This window comes from Triticum aestivum, chromosome 3D, assembly GCF_018294505.1.
Source record: "Triticum aestivum cultivar Chinese Spring chromosome 3D, IWGSC CS RefSeq v2.1, whole genome shotgun sequence".
In the NCBI taxonomy this organism is placed as follows: Eukaryota; Viridiplantae; Streptophyta; class Magnoliopsida; order Poales; family Poaceae; genus Triticum; species Triticum aestivum.
Genome location: NC_057802.1, coordinates 204,951,438 through 204,969,906, shown reverse-complemented (window position 1 = coordinate 204,969,906; position 18,469 = coordinate 204,951,438).

Below are 18,469 nucleotides of genomic sequence, written 5' to 3'. Positions count from 1 at the left end.
CCATGCCATAACCGTTAGCGCGCAGCTGTCTGGAGGAACAAAAATAGTTACGAGCTCACCTCCAAGGTCGTTGATAAGCTCATTCATGGACTCGTTGTTCCAAGCACGTCGAGGCATGCCGTGGAAGGTAAGCTTTGTTAAAAACTCAAGCTCAGAGGGCACCGAGCCCCATCCTGGGTGCCATCGATCAAAGTTCACCAACGCGCCATCGCAGAACAAACGCCGGGAAGATTCGAACACACGACTGCAGTCGAAAGTTGTCCGGAACCTGGCAAAGAAATCAGCCGGTGGCGGACAGACTTCGACGAGCAAGTCACTTATCTGGATGTCGTGCGCAATGCCAAGAGCTTTGACAAGGTCGTCTGGCGAGATGGGAGGCCGGTCGCCGTTGATGGTTACCATCAGCACTTTGCCGGCAAACTAGTCGTCAAGCGCCGCCATGCCACTGTTGAGCGACAGCACGCAGCGACCGAAGGCAGGACGAACCTCGGGATCTTCGGCTCAGAGATCCGCATTGACCGGCGACATGATAGTGAGCTTGAGTACAGGGAGTACAGAAGGGGGATTTGGGGGAACTGGAGTAGGAATCGAGATTCCAGAGGTGGGGGAGGGGCGGGAGATTGGGGATGAAAAGGTAGCTTGAATTTCGAACACGCGCCAATATGCTCTCGGCGCACAAGCGCACGAAAACACCGGTGGCGCCCACATGTCGGCCTAAGAGTCCTTATTTTTTCTTTTTTGGAGAGCCCGACCTTTTTTTTTGAGGATCTTTTGAGAGCCCGGCCTGAGACTCATAATTGACCTGTTTGGCATTGCGTTACTACTCGGCCCATATTCAACGACACCACACTAGCCCAAACACGTGTACATCATTGAAAAGACACTAAGCTCAAATTATATAACTTGAAAAAAGGAGATACACTCTGAACACTTGAGAATGGTGATGCCCTCATTTAGGCCACTAGTAGTTCGAGACAATAAACAGTTCGAAACAATGATATATACAACATTCAAACACTGACTAGTGACTACTACTGACATAAACAGCAAGACATGATAGTTCATAAGAAGTCTTGCTACACCACCAAAACACACCCATCTGCAGCGCTCAGACTCTCGTGATCCAGACGAGAATGACATTCTAAACATAGGCAACGATTACATAGTAAGAGTGACATAGACGAGGATGACCAAATGACAAGGAATATGCATAACAAAAGAAAGAACTACCCATCCAGAACAAGCAGCAAAGACAACAAAGTCATTCAAAGAGATGATCCAACACCATCATAATTTGCAGCCCCGCTTCAGCGACCAATGATCCGGAGACACCAGTACTCCACCCTTTCGACGCAACAGCCCAATTACCTATCAACTTGAAGGCTTGAACCACATCACTGCCTATCGTAATTGAGACATCCAAGGATCAAAGTTAATCCGGATGCCTTTATCATTCTCACCTTCTTTTGGCTGCAGGGTGTATCGTTGACAATCAGGGGAGTTTGCTCCTGAACTCCTAGGGCTCGCCGTGTAGACACAGTTTTCCATAGCAAACAGAGCCTCTCTGCCATCAAGGTCCTTGCCAACGGTGATCTCCTGGTTAATCGAAATAATTGAGTCCGAGAAACAGAGAGTGTGAACCAAGGCTGTTTACCCGCCTCCAACTAAAAATCCTGAAGGCCCCAACAAGCTGGTATCCTACTCATAGACGTAACAGCCACTGTGCGAATACTCACGTATTTCACGGTGCTTGTATACAGTGGGGTTTTTGCAATATAACTTTTCCGGCTCATGTGTTCGAATGATCATCAATCTTTTGTCGTCATCTAATCGAGTGAGGAACCAGTTATGCTTCCCTGTTTTTGGCAAAGGTGGTGTGATTACAAAGGGCAGTAACTGTAGGGACACTGCATCATATCAAAAAGGACATGCATTGTTAATGTAAGATCAACATTGTTTAGAGTACGAGTAGGATAATGCAAGAAACAATATTGATATGTCCCTGTTGGAACTGGGAGGAAAATACAGGGAAATGTATACTGGGTTCGAAAATATAGAAGTGCCATGCATGGTTATACTCATGTTATCTCGCAATCGATTATTCACAGGAAACAACCATGTCATGCATGTTATGTAATCATGTTCTGTCCTCACAAACAAATTCTTCAAGGTAACTAACAGACCATGCATTGTTATATACTCGTGTTCTGTGGGCAAATGTTTTGTGAGGATATTATTCTAGCCATTTATTGCTGAAGGGCGAATTTAGGTAAGTACACATGGTAAGCATTACAGGATTTCACTACTTCCAAATATAGAGTTCTCCATATGCACATTTACTTCCCTAATGTATGGTTAGATGAAACCAATAGTGTGGTGCATGTTTCTACATCATGAAAATGAGGAAACTAACATGGCCATTGATACACACTCATATTTAGTAATAGTATATAGATTACTATAAAATAAGGAGAATATCCATATATTCCTATCCGTTTGATTATTCAGGGGTACAAATTGGCTGTAATGGCATGATCACAATCGCATGAATTAACTCATTCCAAATAGAGCTGATTTACGGCATCTCTAATACATTGCCATAGTTCTACTCAAATTCTGCTCAAACAGGGATATGTCAATCATCACAAAAGGTTCAAACATTGTCATGGCGTCATCATTAACATGAGACGGAAACAACTTACACGCGCCGTCCCAGCAATACATGGTGCCATCTGCTTTGTCGATTGCGTAGATGTTCCCATTGTGTTCAATAGTATCACAGATGTGTGTATCAGGTTTGACGATGATCCACTGCGAGCTGAGTTGTCTCCAGCTAAAGAAGGCACTGGCGTAAAGATAGGCGAGCCCGCGGTCGAACAAGGTAATTAGCTTGAAGTCTGCGTAATTCGCATGTCGTGTGGGCACTTGGCAGATTACAATCTTCTCCAAAACAAGTTCCGTCCAACTGACATGGTAATCTAGATGACTAGGACCGCGATGGTAAAACTCTATATAATCCAACGGAGGAAGGATAATCTCATGGGAGGTCTGGAAGTTCACGAGCACCAACTTTTTACCGTCTTCTCTGAAGGCAGCCATCCAGTGGGAGTACATGCCGACCTAGTACATACCTGCCAAGAAGTTTCGGGTGATGGTGATCGGATCAAAGTCGAGGGAAATGATGTACGGCGACCCACTACATACCTACAAAGAAGTTTCGGCTAATGGAGATCGGATTGAAGTCGAGGGGCATCATGTACGCCTCCGTATCATGGTGAGCCAATCTCGCAAGACCAGATAGCAGCAAGTAGGGTGTCTTGAAAAGCTTTGGCCTCGCTTCGATGATGGCCGTGTGCATGCCCCTCGAGCATGCAGCCAGCCGCAGGGTGCTCAACATATCCATACACGAACAACAGAGGTCGAGGACGTCATTGGGGAGATTGCTCCAATCGCGGCTCATATGGATCCTGCGCGGTTCGCATTCAACCATGCTGGAGTTTGGAAGGTGGGGTTTTGGGGGGCTTGATTTACGAGGGAGAAGGCTGTCGGTGCTGGAGCGGCTAGCGAGGGAATAGTGGTACTTGGGGAGGCGAGCGAGGCGAGGGTATGCGGGGGCACAGTGAGATAATGAAGAGTGACCTCAGGATCTCCGGCGAGACGGAGATGGAGATGGAGTGGTGCTAGGGGAGAGGGAGATGAGGCGAGGCATGCTATACAGCGGCGGTGACAGTGACTGCACAGTGCACAAGGTGAGGCTGACTTTGGTAACCCAGACACGCCGCCTGGACTGGTGTCACCTCGGGCGCAGGGTCTTGTCACATCACTGTGAGGACCGGATGAATAATAGTATTTTGACCATCAAGTGTACCATAGTTGTACTACTACTACTAGTAGGAGTAGTAGGAACATGAGTACACTCCCGTGCTAGCATGCCTCTTGGTTCACTTCATCCTCCAGCTATCATCCATATTGCGAGCAGAACCAAATTCTCGTGCATGCGGAAGCGCGAAGAAGGACTTTTCTTTTTTGAGGATAACCGCATATTCCTTAACCGTAGTAGGAACATGAGTAGTACTCCCTCCGGTCCTCTTTTGTCTGCGCATAACTTTTTTTCAGTATTTCTCTAATTAGTCTACGTATATACCCTTTTGCATGCGCCCATTTCCCTCCATGCCCCGCATTCACAGCATTAATTAGCATACGCATGAGCAGCTACAGCTATTCTGTGCGCGTGGGAGAGAGAAAAGGCAACCGAAGAGCCCGTCCAATCCATTGCATGCAGCCGTCAAACCACCGCAGCTCTCCTCATGCATGCGCATAACTTCTCCCATTTACTTCTCCATCGGGAACCGATTTTCCTCGGCTTTTTCACTACTCCTTGATCTTCATTTGCATCCAAACCACACTGCATTCACATTGTTTTAACCTCTTCACATCCTCCTGGAGTAATTCCGAAGCCCCTATAAATAATCATCTTCTTCAGTTAGGCTAGCCATCTAATCCTAATTCTCCAAACCATAGCCCTCCGGTCCAGCGGTTCCAAATGGCGAAAGAGATCGAGATGCAGGTTTTTAGCGTCCAACATGTCCTTGTCGAAGGGTCATTAAGCATAGTTGCCACAGTCACCGACCACCCAAGGGTTGTTCGGAAGTGGATCAACAATGTATCCAACTCCCTCCAAAAGGTGGAGATGAATGTCATCAGTATCGACGCAGAGTACACGGAGCGTGACACTGGGAAGATCCAACGCGCCGCTGTCCTTCAGCTGTGCCCCGAAGATGATTTATTGGTGTACCACATCATACATGCGCCCTCCATACGAGGTGAGCTTCACGATTTCTTGTCTCAGGAGGACATATACTTCTGTGGGGCAGCCATCACAGGGGACAAACAGAAGTTGGAGCCGTACAACCCTGATTTGAAAAGCATCGCTGACCTACAAACCAAAAAAAATTCATGTAGAAGATTGTGATAAACCGACACCATCTATTCGATGTAGGAAATTTTGTGCTAGGAACAAATCTTTAGAAGGGTGACGAGACGCTGGCATTAAGGTCGTCTGGATGGGAGAATTATCCCTTGACGTACGAGTGGATAAAATATGCTTCCCTCGATGCCCGTGTGAGTTTCGAGATAGCTGCAAGGTCCAGAGTGCTTGTTGCGAAGCCGTCTCCCATAGAAAATGAGAAGAAGAAGAAGAAGAAGCTGCACCAGCAGCAGGGCATTATGGATGGATGAACTGTTTCCTCTCTTGTAAAAAAAATTCCCTCTCTATGTATATTGATATAGATGGACTATTTCGATGGTGTGCATGTCTTAGCGTGGGTCCGGTTGACTATAAGGAACTATTTATCCGCCTAGCTTTCTCTACTACTCCTTCCAGTGATTGGTATGCAATGCATGTGTCCATAGACATGGCATCTTGTCCATGGAAGTTCAACTACGGCGACCATCACATTTCATCCAGTACCACTCGCGATTCCCACGACGCCGCTCCAACCCACGCCACCACGTCCCCCGACGTGCGCCTCACCCCTCTTGGCCGCACCGCCCCTCTGCCTTTGTGTGCATGACATGTGCGCCACCTTAAATGCAGCGAGCATCAAGTTTCTACCACAGCCACACGCGATTCCCACGAAGCCGCACGAACCCATGACACCACACGTCCCCGACCTGCGGCTCACCCCTCTCGGCCCCACTACCCCTCTAAATTTGAATTTGAAACTTATAAAATGAAAAGATTCAAAACAAATAAACTGGGAGAGAGGGAGTATGAAAGATCGTGGATGTCGCCTAGAGGGGGGGTGAATAGGTGTTTTAAAATAATTACGGTTTAGGCTTGAACAAATGCGGAATAAACCTAGCGGTTAATTTGACAAGCACAAAACCTACAACGACTAGGCTCACCTATGTGCACCAACAACTTATGCTAAGCAAGATGAACAACTAAGAGATAGCAAGATGTATGACAAGAAACAATATGGCTATCACAAAGTAAAGTGCATAAGTAAGGGTTCGGGTAAGAGATAACCGAGGCACGCGGAGACGACGATGTATCCCGAAGTTCACACCCTTGCGGATGCTAATCTCCGTTTGGAGTGGTGTGGAGGCACAATGCTCCCCAAGAAGCCACTAGGGCCACCGTAATCTCCTCACGCCCTCGCACAATGCAAGATGCCGTGATTCCACTAAGGGACCCTTGAGGGCGGTCATCGAACCCGTACAAATTGCAACCCTTGGGGGCGGTCACCGAACCCGTACACTTTGGCAACCCTTGGGGGCGGTCACCGGTACCCGTCAAATTGCTCGGGGCGATCTCCACAACCTAATTGGAGACCCCGACGCTTGCCCGGAGCTTTACACCACAATGATTGAGCTCCGAACACCACCAACCGTCTAGGGCGCCCAAGCACCCAAGAGGAACAAGCTCAAGGGTACCAAGCACCCAAGAGTAATAAGCTTCTCAACTTGTAACTTCCACGTATCACCGTGGAGAACTCAAACCGATGCACCAAATGCAATGGCAAGGGCACACGGAGTGCCCAAGTCCTTCTCTCTCAAATCCCACCGAAGCAACTAATGCTAGGGAGGAAAATGAGAGGAAGAACAAGAAGGAGAACACCAAGAACTCCAAGATCTAGATCCAAGGGGTTCCCCTCACAAAGAGGAGAAAGTGATTGGTGGAAATGTGGATCTAGATCTCCTCTCTCTTTTCCCTCAAAAACTAGCAAGAATCCATGGAGGGATTGAGAGTTAGCAAGCTCGAAGGAGGTCAACAATGGGGGAAGAACACGAGCTCAAGAGATAAGGTTCAATGGGGAAGAAGACCCCCTTTTATAGAAGGGAAAAAATCCAACAGTTATGTGCTCAGCCCGCACACGAGCGGTACTACCGCTCCACGAGCGGTACTACCGCTCTGGCGGAAGAAGCAGGGAAAAGGAGCAACCAAACATGAACCTTGGGGCGGTAGTACCGCTTATAAGCGGTACTACCGCGCACCCCAGCGGTACTACCGCTGGAGGAGCAGAACACGGGACCAAAAATGCAGTAGCGGTACTACCGCCCGACCGGAGCGGTACTACCGCTTATAGGCGGTACTACCACCCATCAGGGCGGTACTACCGCTTATAGGTGGAACTGCCGTGCCTTACTGCCGTGCAACTACTGCAAAACTCGACACGAAAAATGCAAGACCCAAAATCGAGGCGGTACCAGCGCGGAACCGTAGCCGTACTACCGCTTATGGCCATAGGCGGTACTACCGCTTTGGACAGCGGTACTACCGCTTGGGGCGATAAGCGGTACTGCCGCTCTGGCCGCGGTACTACCGCTAGGAAGCCAAAACTGCCATAACTTCTGCATATGAGCTCCGAATTGAGCAAACTCAAGCTTGTTGGATTGAGAAAGACGAGTAGCATCAAAACAGCGAGGAGTGAAACCTCCAACCGAGAAGAACCGGCATAACCTCCAACATCGAAAACATCATAGAAGATGCGAGTGAACTCCGTATTCGATGAACTCGAGCTTGTCATCAAGATGACCATAAGCTCCAAAACTCACAAAGAGAAGAACCAAACAAGAACCAACAAAGATGATGCAAGGATGCAATGGTTTGAGCTCTCTATGAACGATACGATCAAGCTACTCATCAAGAGCCCCCCTTGATAGTACGGCAATCGATCCTATAACCCGGTCTCCCAACTACCATCATGAGACCGGTAAAATAGAAAACCTATCAAGAGCAAACCTTTGCCTTGCACATGGTCCACTTGAGCTAGATGATGACGATCTTGACTCCCTCAAGTTGGACCACCTTTCTTGGTTGTGTTGGCTCTATGAAGACTAGTTGATTGCTCCCCCATACTCCACTATGGGCGAGCCGCTCTTCCGCACATCTTCACAAGTCCATTGTCACCACAATGGACGGCAAGCTTCAAGCATTTGATCTCTTCATGATGCTTCACTTGAACTTGCGCACCGCAACATCTTCACAAGTCCATTGTCGCCACAATGGACGGCAAGCTTCGAGCATTTGATCTCTTCATGATGCTTCACTTGAACTTGCACACCGCAACCTAACCCCACAAAGAACTCTCACGAAGATCATGGGTTAGTACACAAAGCGTAATCGACAATGCTTACCACACCATGGGATCGCTTGATCCCTCTCGGTACATCTTGTGCGCTTTGTGTGTTGATCAACTTGATTCACTCTTGACTTAGTCTTGATCAACCTTGACTCTTTCCAACTCTCTTCATTTGGATGATGTCTTGAAAGTAAACATGAATGATCACACAATCTTCTTCTTCAAGACATGCTTGGCAATAAGTTCTACTCTCACATGACCAATCTTTGGATAATTCCTTAATAACACCTTGGTCACCACATAAACTCCTTGAAACCAACACATGGACTTCAAGAAATGCCTATGGACAAATCCTTCAAATATAACTCAAGGCAACCATTAGTCCATAGAGATTGTCATCAATTACCAAAACCAAACATGGGGGCACCGCATGTTCTTTCAGAGTATATCATAGGATGTGTCCCATACGAAACAAGTCCCCTGGTTTGTCACCGCGAAGATGCGGTTAGAAAGGAGCACAGCGTCTTCGTACTCGTACGGCAACAAATCGGCCGCACACAGCATGGTCCACCTTTGACAGCCATGTGCAAGGTTCGTGCTATCTTATTCAATCTCACCGTGGTTCTATCGTACCAATTCATGCGGTGGCCCATTGCATGGCTGATCCCAATGTTGGACAAAGGTTCTACGGGAATGGTGTCACCATTGTAAATGTTGTGTAAATTGATGTTGGTACCCTCCCGTACATATGCAAGCCAATCTCCACTCGCACCGAGCCTAACCTGTGAAACAGTGGGCAAGGGGAGAATTAGGAAATGGACACGGAAGTAGTCTTTAGAATGCATTTACTACGTGATCCAACTCATCTTACCTGCTCATCGGAGGAAATCCGAGTGCCCCTCAACGTCGGCATCTCAAGGGCGTCAACTTGCAACTACGGCCACGCCGCGCAGGAGAGACCCCCAAGGAAACATCCTCGTGCGTTCCACGGAACATCAAGATGCATTTGTATGAGTAATATATCTTGTGAGAGAAAAGGATGAACGAGGGAAGGCCTCTAGAGATAGAGATAGACACTACTACTACCAATGTGCCGGCCCGTGCGTTGCAATGGATCCAAAGTAGTAGAATAATACTTGTTCACGTGCTTGAAATATAAACACTCTAGTTTTGATATACATGTGTCAGCAGACGTGACAGCTTGTCCATGGAAGTTGAGCCACGACGACCATCACGTTTCTTGTTTCCACCACTGCCACACCCACTCGCAATTCCCACGACGCCGCTCCAACCCTACCTATAAGCACGACGTCCCCCGACATGGACATGGATCCTCTGACATGGCTATCACTGCCTTACCCTGCCTTTCCTTCGCTGACTGGTGGGACCCACACTTGCGGGTCCCACATGTCAGTGATAGAATGGTAGGATTGTTCACGTCAGGGGATCCTCATCCCCCCGACGTGCGCCTCATCCCTCTCGGCCCCACCGCTCCTCTGCCTTTGTGTGCATGACATGCGGGCCAGCTGAACTGCGGCGACCATCAACTTTCTACCACAGCCACACCCGATTGGACGCGGTTTGCCTGCTCCGCTGTTGTGCTCCGATCCGTACTCCCGCACCATCGAATTTTCATCCAGCGGCTGTGACACATTTCGTCCCGGGCATCAATCCTCAGCTGGAGTACTTCTGTACTATAGGTAGTACCCGCCGGTGTGGCCATCTACGCCTCGTAACGCCCCGACGCCCAGCTGTGGCACCCTCGCCACGGCCACGCCACCACCGGCCGGTTCATCTCGAACGAGTGAGTCGCGAACCACACCACCACCATGAGAATGACATGTGGGCCAGCCGCATTTAAGGTCCGCATGTCATTGACTCATAGGCCGGGCACTAAGCCACTGAAGTTCGGTCCCGTGGGCCCCGAGAGGGAAATGTAACTCCTGCGGCAGGCCTTGTGGTGCTCCCGCAGTACGAGCTCGTGCCAAACCCGGATTTTTTTTCTTACTACTACCAACTACTAGTAAGGTACATGTGCATTGTACGCATGAGATTCTGGTAGTTTGTGCATTATGCTTCTACATGTGGAGTCTTCTAGATTCTACATGTGGCAAAATCTGGTGGAATGTAGATGATATCCAATGGCCAGTAGTGCTCGGATTTGCCATCCTTGTACCGTCGGATTGGCTTCATCCAACGACCAACTTTCAAAGTTATGGTTTGGTTTGCAGCCTAAGGTTGCCACGCCTAAGCTTAGGCGTGCCACAAGTGTGTTTGGTTGCGTTCTCGCCTCACCATAGTTGTTCCCTCTTCATGCATGCTCAACTCAACACCCCTCTTCATGTATGCTCTCTTGATGCATGATTCTAGTGTATTTGTGCTAATCTAGTGTGGACTCATGCACCCTCCATACACTCTACCAAACACCCAAAAGTGGGTGGAGAAGGGAACTCTTGGGATCATGCACCCTTCATACACCCTACCCAACACACCAGGCATGTGTTTGGTTCATTGCTACACTTGTGGCTTGCCACACTTTTCTAGCTACATGGTCCACATGTCATAGACTCAACTTCTTGCCAACTCTTGCCACACTTGTGGTGGCCATTTTGTTAGCCACATTTTTTGTCGCAGACACACTTTGCCTAAGCTTAGTTGTGGCAAAGTTAGTCATGAATGAAGTTCAACCATGGAGTCTTCTAGATTCTACATGTGGCAGAATCTGGTGGAATGTAGATGATATCCAACGGCCAGTAGTGCTCGGATTTGCCATCTTTGTACCGTCGGATTGGCTTCATCCAACGACCAACTTTCAAAGTTATTCACACACTATATAGGGGGTATAGATATAGATGTGCCGGCCCGTTGCAATGGATCCAAAGTATATCTGTTTAGTGGAGTGCACTCTAAACACATTATCTATTTATTTTTCTCTAACCTTTCGTAGCCATGCAACCAAGCCACATAAGCTTCATGGGTGCCCCCCACATCATATTATTCATACTACGTTGACTGAAAAAAAGATAAATCACCCAAAACAAGATCTTCCCGTTTTTTGTTCCTACGATGTTGTGCCGTGCACGTACCTACTAGTTGTATAGTGGTAGTACTAGTTGTATAGTACAAACTTGGTACTAGTAGGAGTAGAGTAGTACGGAATGCTCCTACTCTATCAACGAGCCCCATCTGACACCAAATTTCTTGGCTTCCGTGCTACAGCTAGATCTTCCCCTCGTTTCTGTTTTCCAACCCGGCGGCGGGCGGGGTGCGGTTTGCCAATAGTCGGTTTGCTCAACGGCGGTCCCACATGAAAGTGAAAATGCTAGGCAACACGCCTTCCCTAAGCTATGTGTCGTGCCGGACGGGCCGTGGAGTACTCCCGATTCCCGGGCGTGTGTGGGGGGAGTGCGACGCGAACGCGGCAGGCCTTTTCCTTTTACTAGCAATGTGCCCGTGCATTGCGACGGATCCAAAGTAGTAGAATAGTAGTACTTGTTCACAAACTTGAAAGAAATCACTCTTGTTTTGATATACTCCTAATATATTACTCCCTCCGTTCCTAAATATTTGTCTTTTTAGAGATTTCAAATGGACTATCACATACGGATTATATAGACATATTTTGAAGTGTAGATTCACTCATTTTGCTCCGTATGTAGTCACTTATTGAAATCTCTAGAAAGACAAATATTTAGGAACGGAGGGAGTACTTTTCACTCAAAATATATTTCTCAGGCTGTTTTGATGAGGTGAGGGAGGGATGTGGTTGCTTTCAAGATAATAAGGGGTTTTCTGCAAATTGGAGCAGAGAAGTGGGCTATTGTTGCAAAAATGCCACAACTTACCTCACAGTCGTTAGATGCAGATCTAATGGTCAGAAACGACGGATGGCAGACACACCACCATCACCAACTGAGTCTTTTATAGGAGTAGGAGTAGAGAAACATGTATAAATTGTAACATTTTGGTTCTGCTCCTTGGCCCGATCGATGGATAGAAATAACGATTGGAAACGCTAGGGCGGGGCTATTTCCGCCAGATAAGCAGGGTACGTAGTAGCTAGGTTGGCGCATCGTCGGTTTGGACACATGCGGTCCGACATGTTCTAGTGTTTCTAGCAAGATGCCGCGCGTTGCACGAAGTTGATGGAAAAGGTAAGCATAACTTATAAATTGACGGATGGAGTAGTAGTTATAGTGATGCATATAATTAAGCAAAGGGGTCGCACATGTCGGTATTGACTGGAACGAGAATGCAACAACACAATAAGAATTAAGGCCACGATGATGATGCGATCGCAGTGGTGGTTACAGAAGGCAAGAAGAATGATGCATCCATCAACGTACGAACTCCTCCTCCTCAACTTAGTGCGCCGGGCCACCGACCGGCGGCTAAGGAGCGGCGGCTTTTGTGGCGAGGTCGAGGTGCTTCCCAGCAAAGGCATCCAAGGCTTCCAGCCGGTTGAGGAAGGCCAACGTCATATCGTCCTCACTGGCCTTGTAGATACCTATGTACACGATTTGCTCGTACACGTGGATGTGTAGGTCGACGAATTCTTGCAGGGCGAGGTGCCTCGCGGCGAGCACGAACTCCAGGTGGACATTCTTCGTGGCATCGGCGGGCAGTCGCAGGGCCACCGGTGCTTGAAAGAGGTTCCGTCCATGGAGGCCGATTAGGGTGGCAGGCAATGAGGAGCCCGGGTGAGCGGGCTGGAGGAGTACGACGATGTCGTTCGTGAGCTTCTTGAGGACGGTGAACTAGTTGGTGGTGGAAACGATCATCTGGTCCAACTGAGAGTCGTAGTTAGCGTCGACGGCGGCCATCCACCAGCCGGTCTCCAACACCGTCTGGAGACGATCCTCGGCGCCATGCCGCAGGCCGACGTCGTGGACCTTCTGGCACAGCCGCTGGCCGCTCGCGCGCATCGCCGCCATGGGTCTGGAGTGAGCTCTTTTGCGCTTAGTGTAGGTGCTTAGGCAAATGCTTAGGTGCGTGCGATGTGGTAGATGCATTGGAATGGAGGGGTGCCTTTATATGAGGGCAAACTGCGTTGCATTCACATCGTGGAGCCTCTTTTCCCGGTCCTCCTCCCATTACTGCGCCGCCCGCTGTGGTAGGAGCATCATTGAAGGAGGATGCATTGGCCGTTCAACATTTCGGGAACCGCTACTCCCTCCCTCGTCTGCATTAAAGCTGTATCGGGAACTGTGCCGCCCGCTGTCAAATCGAATAGTACTGCGCCGCCCGCTGCACGCCCGGCTGAACACGCCTCCTGGCCTCCATCAAACCCGCATGCAAACCGAGAAAGCTACTCCGGCCACACGTCCGTTCATGAACGGGCCAGAATTAAACGCAACACCGGCCGAGCTCCTCCCGTCCGCCCTCAGTTTGAATGAGGCCAGACGCTGGCCAAGCTCCTACCGTCCGCCCTCTATTTACACGAGGCCAGACAGACAACGGGCAAGAATCGCACCCCTCCGCCGCTCCCCCATCTCCTCCTTCACCATTTTCTCCACTCTTCCGATGGCTTCTGAGGAGTCGTTCTCCGGCATATTACCCAGCTGGGTGGCCCGCCGAGCCCTCCGGATACGGGCGAGGCTGCTCGGTGCTTCACCAACCTCGCTTGGCCCGACGGAGCCAGTTGCCGCCCCAAGCAGGCGCGTGGTTCAGCAACTCGCCGCTCTAGTTCAGCTCAATGAGGAGTGGCGAGTTGCTCCATGCCGGCACGGTGGCGAGCACAACGGTACGGGTGTCGTCGCTGCCGCGTCGTGCCGCGCCACCAGTGTCTACGGTGCCGCGCCTCTCGTGTCTGTAGGCGCGCCTCCCGTGCCTGCGGCAGCGCCATGCAGGCAGAGACAGAAGCCGGGTGCGTCGAGAGTGACGAGTCGGTCGCCAGCTTCTCCTTGTCCGCCGCCATCATCGAGGAGAAGTAGAACACGGGAGGCCGCCGCCACTTGGGTTCCATGAAGGCCACCGCCGAGGCGACGACTGCGCATTCAGGTGGTTTCTTTGCTTCTTCGTCTCTTCCGAGGACCTTCGTCGACCCCGCAAAGTGTCTGCCGGACATGAGGAGGACAAAGGGATCCGCGGGCGGCCATTTAGATTATGTACTCCCTCTCCAGCTGGCGGGAAATTTTTGTTCTAAGAATGGATAAATTGTATGTATCTATAACTAAAATAAGTCTAGATACATCCATTTCTAGGACAAGTATTTCCGGACGGAGGGAGTATTAATTATACCAAGAGAGCCGGATTGGCACCGCTTAGTTCATGTAAATGTAATGAAATCCATCATGTTTATATGAAGATCCGGCTTTTTTATACGAAATCCTTCATGCTTATATGAAATCAGTCCGTGTTTGCACGAATTTCATCTGGTTGGTTAGAGTTGTGAAAATGTATGCCGCTGGCGTTTGATGTCGTCCTCCGCGGAAGGAAGCGGGAGGAAATTTGCCGGCTGCCGTTGGAGATGCTCTTATGCTGGAAATAATAGAGTGACATCCAATCCATTTGAGTTAATTGCGTGTATGATTGTCCCTCTATAAAAAGTTAATTGCATGTACAGTGTACACGTGACTTGCAGGGTGGCTACAGCTTCGTACAGAAAGTTAAAAAGAAACAAGTCCATCCTTAATCTTGTATTCTAAGTACTCTGTGGGTTCCACTGTCAGTACAGTAGCGAAAGAAGTATATATTAAATAAGTAATATATAATATAAAAATCTAAAGTTAAAGACAGAATTCGAACTCATGTCATCGCGTTGCGAGCATCCGGCGCTAACCAGTCCAGCACATTTTTGTTGTAGACCATGCTGGAGATATATCTCCATGTCTACTCTTATACTCCATCCGTTCCTAAATATTTGTCTTTTTCAGATTTCAAATGGACTACCACATACGGATGTGTATGTAGACATATTTTAGAGTGTAGATTCACTCATTTTGCTCCATATGTAGTCACTTGTTGAAATCTCTAAAAAGACAAATATTTAGGAACGGAGGGAGTAGAAAACAGAGTTGGTGATGATGGTGTGCGTGCCATCCTGCAATATAGGCCGTCGGATTTATATCTAACGGATAGGAAGAAAACTATGGCAATTTTGCAAAAATATACCCACACCCCTCTCCATGTTCGCAAATACGGCCTTCCCTCGTTCATCCTTTTCTCTCACAAGATAAACTACTCATACAAATGCATCTTGATGTTTCGTGCAACGCACAGGCATCTAGCTAGTTTCTTTTAAAATAGTTACTGCGATAATTGGGTTGAAGTGATATATTTTATGTCTGCCCCGAATGATTTCAGATTCACTAGTAGTAACAAAGAAAAGGTTGCCTTGTTAATTAACAGAAAACAGGGTGAAAACTATCACATGAGGCCGGTAAAAACGAGGCACACTGGGTTCAGCGTCATCGTCAATACAGCTGTGCGTGCGCGAGAAGTCTACATATCGAGGGGGCTACTGAGCGAGGCACAGAGACACAATGTTTGAGAGAGAAACCAATTGACAGATTACAATCAGATCAAGTTGTCACCCTTCTACTGTCATTGTTGGGGTGGGGGAGGGGGAGGGAGAGAAAGACGTATCGAGAGTGTGCGCGGTAGGCACAGAGGCACAACTAGCGAGTTTGTGTGTATGTGTGTGTGTGTGTTTGAAAGAGGAGTAGATAGATTACTATCAAGATCGAGGTGCCGCCCTACTCCTTCGGTGTTGGGTAGTGTGTGTGCGTGTGTGTTTGAGAGAGAAGCCAGTCGATAGATTAGTATCAAGATCGAGGTGTCACCCTGCTCCTTCGGTGTTGGGAAGTGTGTGTGTGTGGTTGTGTGGGTGTGGGTTTGTGTGTCGGGGGGGGGGGGCGCAGTGACAATTACATATCCCTACTCTTATAAAAAACAGAGTTGGTGATGATGGTGTTCCTGCCATCCTGCAATATAGGCCACCCGATTTATATCCGACGGATAGGAAGGAAACTGTGGCAATTTTGCAAAAAGATACACCCCTCTCCGCATTTGCGAATAAGGCATTCCCTCATTCATCCTTTTCTGCCACAGGATAAACTACTCATACAAATGCATCTTGATATTCGGTGCAACGCATGGGCATCTTGCTAGTCGGGGGAAGGAGTTTGTGTGACACATATCTAGCTGTATTAAGGGATAGGTAGATAGCATTTGTGCGAGGCATACTTAAAGCATCACGAAGATAAACATAATTGCGTGCATGCAAGTGCCGGAAAAAATGAAGCGAGAAACAATGTGTGTGTGCGCGCGCGCGCGTGTGTGTGTGAGACAGAGAGAGAGGGGGAGAGAGAGAGAGAACAAAATCTCAAAACAAAAGGTGCTCTGCTGGAAACCCATTGTATGTATTCATATGGTTCCGGAACTCGAGTTAACCTTAGGCATATGTGTGAGAGACATTTTTATACTTTGAGACATTAGTGGCTGTGGGTGGATGGAATTAAAGGGGTGGGCCTGTTCGACAAAGAGAGCGTGTGTGTTTCTGTGTGAGAGACTTGTAGGACGGAGTAGAAAGACGAATTCTAACCTTGACGGAGGGAGATAGAAACACGAAGTGCGCGTGTGTGATTCCGATGCCCACAGGGAAATGAGATATGTATGCGTGTGAGAGAGATTGCACAATTCATTCACGTATCACTATCTAGCGATCGTGGACGTGCATTGCTTGAACATAAATCAATATCTACTTCGTATCGTGGCCAAAGGTACAATATCGATTCAACGCTATAAAGATTGGACACTCACATATCACATTTTTTCTATTTAAATAAACCTTTTCAGTTGTGCATGCCAAAGTTACAGTGATGTTTCTTCAGACAACCAATGTAGCTATCATGTACATGCACCATTGTTACTCTTGCATTCAAAATCATTAGTCTTGGATGATTTAAGGTTCTATTATGAAGTAATATATGTAATATTCATATATGAATTCAACGGGTACGCAATTTATGAAATGGAGGCTATGTAATCATATGAGGTAACACTTTTAAGTAGCGGACTACAATATCCATTTCTTTTTGTGCGCCTCTACACTAACACGTCAATGCATTATGTTTAAAGTAAATAACCAATTGCACTAAATTATCTATTTACACGAGAAATACATAGGCTGAGCGTTTGATCCCTTTTTGTGAACGCGCCACTACACCCGTACGATTGGCCGCACCCATGTGAACGTCCAAGTTATCGGCGCATCATCCTGAGTTATTGTCTTTTTTCTGGGGTGGACTTCACACCAGTTATTAACTGCTGACGCATGCCCCGTGTACACAGTCTCGCATGACCTTCCCGCTAGCACGGTCCAAAATTAGTTGAAACTGGATACGAACAATCCCGTGGGCGGCAAAATCTCCCGCCTCCTTCTAAAATTTCCGCCACCTTAGTCTTTAGCATGTGAAATTCCCCTTTTGTCCTTGGTGCACGGAGACCAATAGTTACAATACCGCCCTCATCTACATAATAGGTCAGGGCTGCTTTGGTAACTTCTGGTTCCCCCACTACACGGCACCCCCATTTCCTCTCCCCCTCCCGCAAAAATGACTAACTTCACAGCAGCAGAGCATCTCACATCACGCTGTCCGTACTTCATCGGCCTTTCTCCCCTCCCCTCTCGAAACCCTAGACTACTCATCCACCGGCGTACCAGAGCCCATTCACTGCCAGCGGCGTCCACCTCGTACGATTTGCTTCTGCGGCCGCATCTACCCCTCCCACCTCCCCTAGAAACAAGTAGATTGCTCATCCACCACTGTACCACAGCCCATTCAGTGCCGGCCTTGTCGACAACGCCGGATCTGCTTCGCCGGTACTCTCATCAACCGCAGCGCATCTGCAGCGGCTAATTCGTACTCCCCACCGGAGACGCTTCATCCACACACCCCCCCGGAGCCGCCCCACCGACACCCCCGTCGACGGCCTCTGATCCTCTTCGCCGACACCTTCATCAACCCTACCGGAGCCGCTTCGCCGACACCATTGTCAACCCCACCAGAGTAGCTTCGCCTATACCATTTTCAACCCTACCGGGGCCGCTTTGCCAACTCACAAGTCCATGGCCTCAGATCCGCTTCCTCGCACCCTCATCCAACCTACCGGAGCAGCTTCTGACGCCCCGTCCACGGCCGCAGATCCGCATTGTCGACACCATCCTTAACCCAACCACCGGAGCAGCTTCACCTACGCCCTCGTCCACGGCCACAGATCCGATTCGCCCACACCGTAGTCCACCCTACCGGAGCCGCTCCACAAACACCCTACTCGACGGTTCTAGATCTCCTTACCGGACCCCGACAGCCAGCGCAGCGTCATCACCCTTGACGTTTCTAACCTGATTCCCACCGTCTGGCAAGATGCCAAGCACC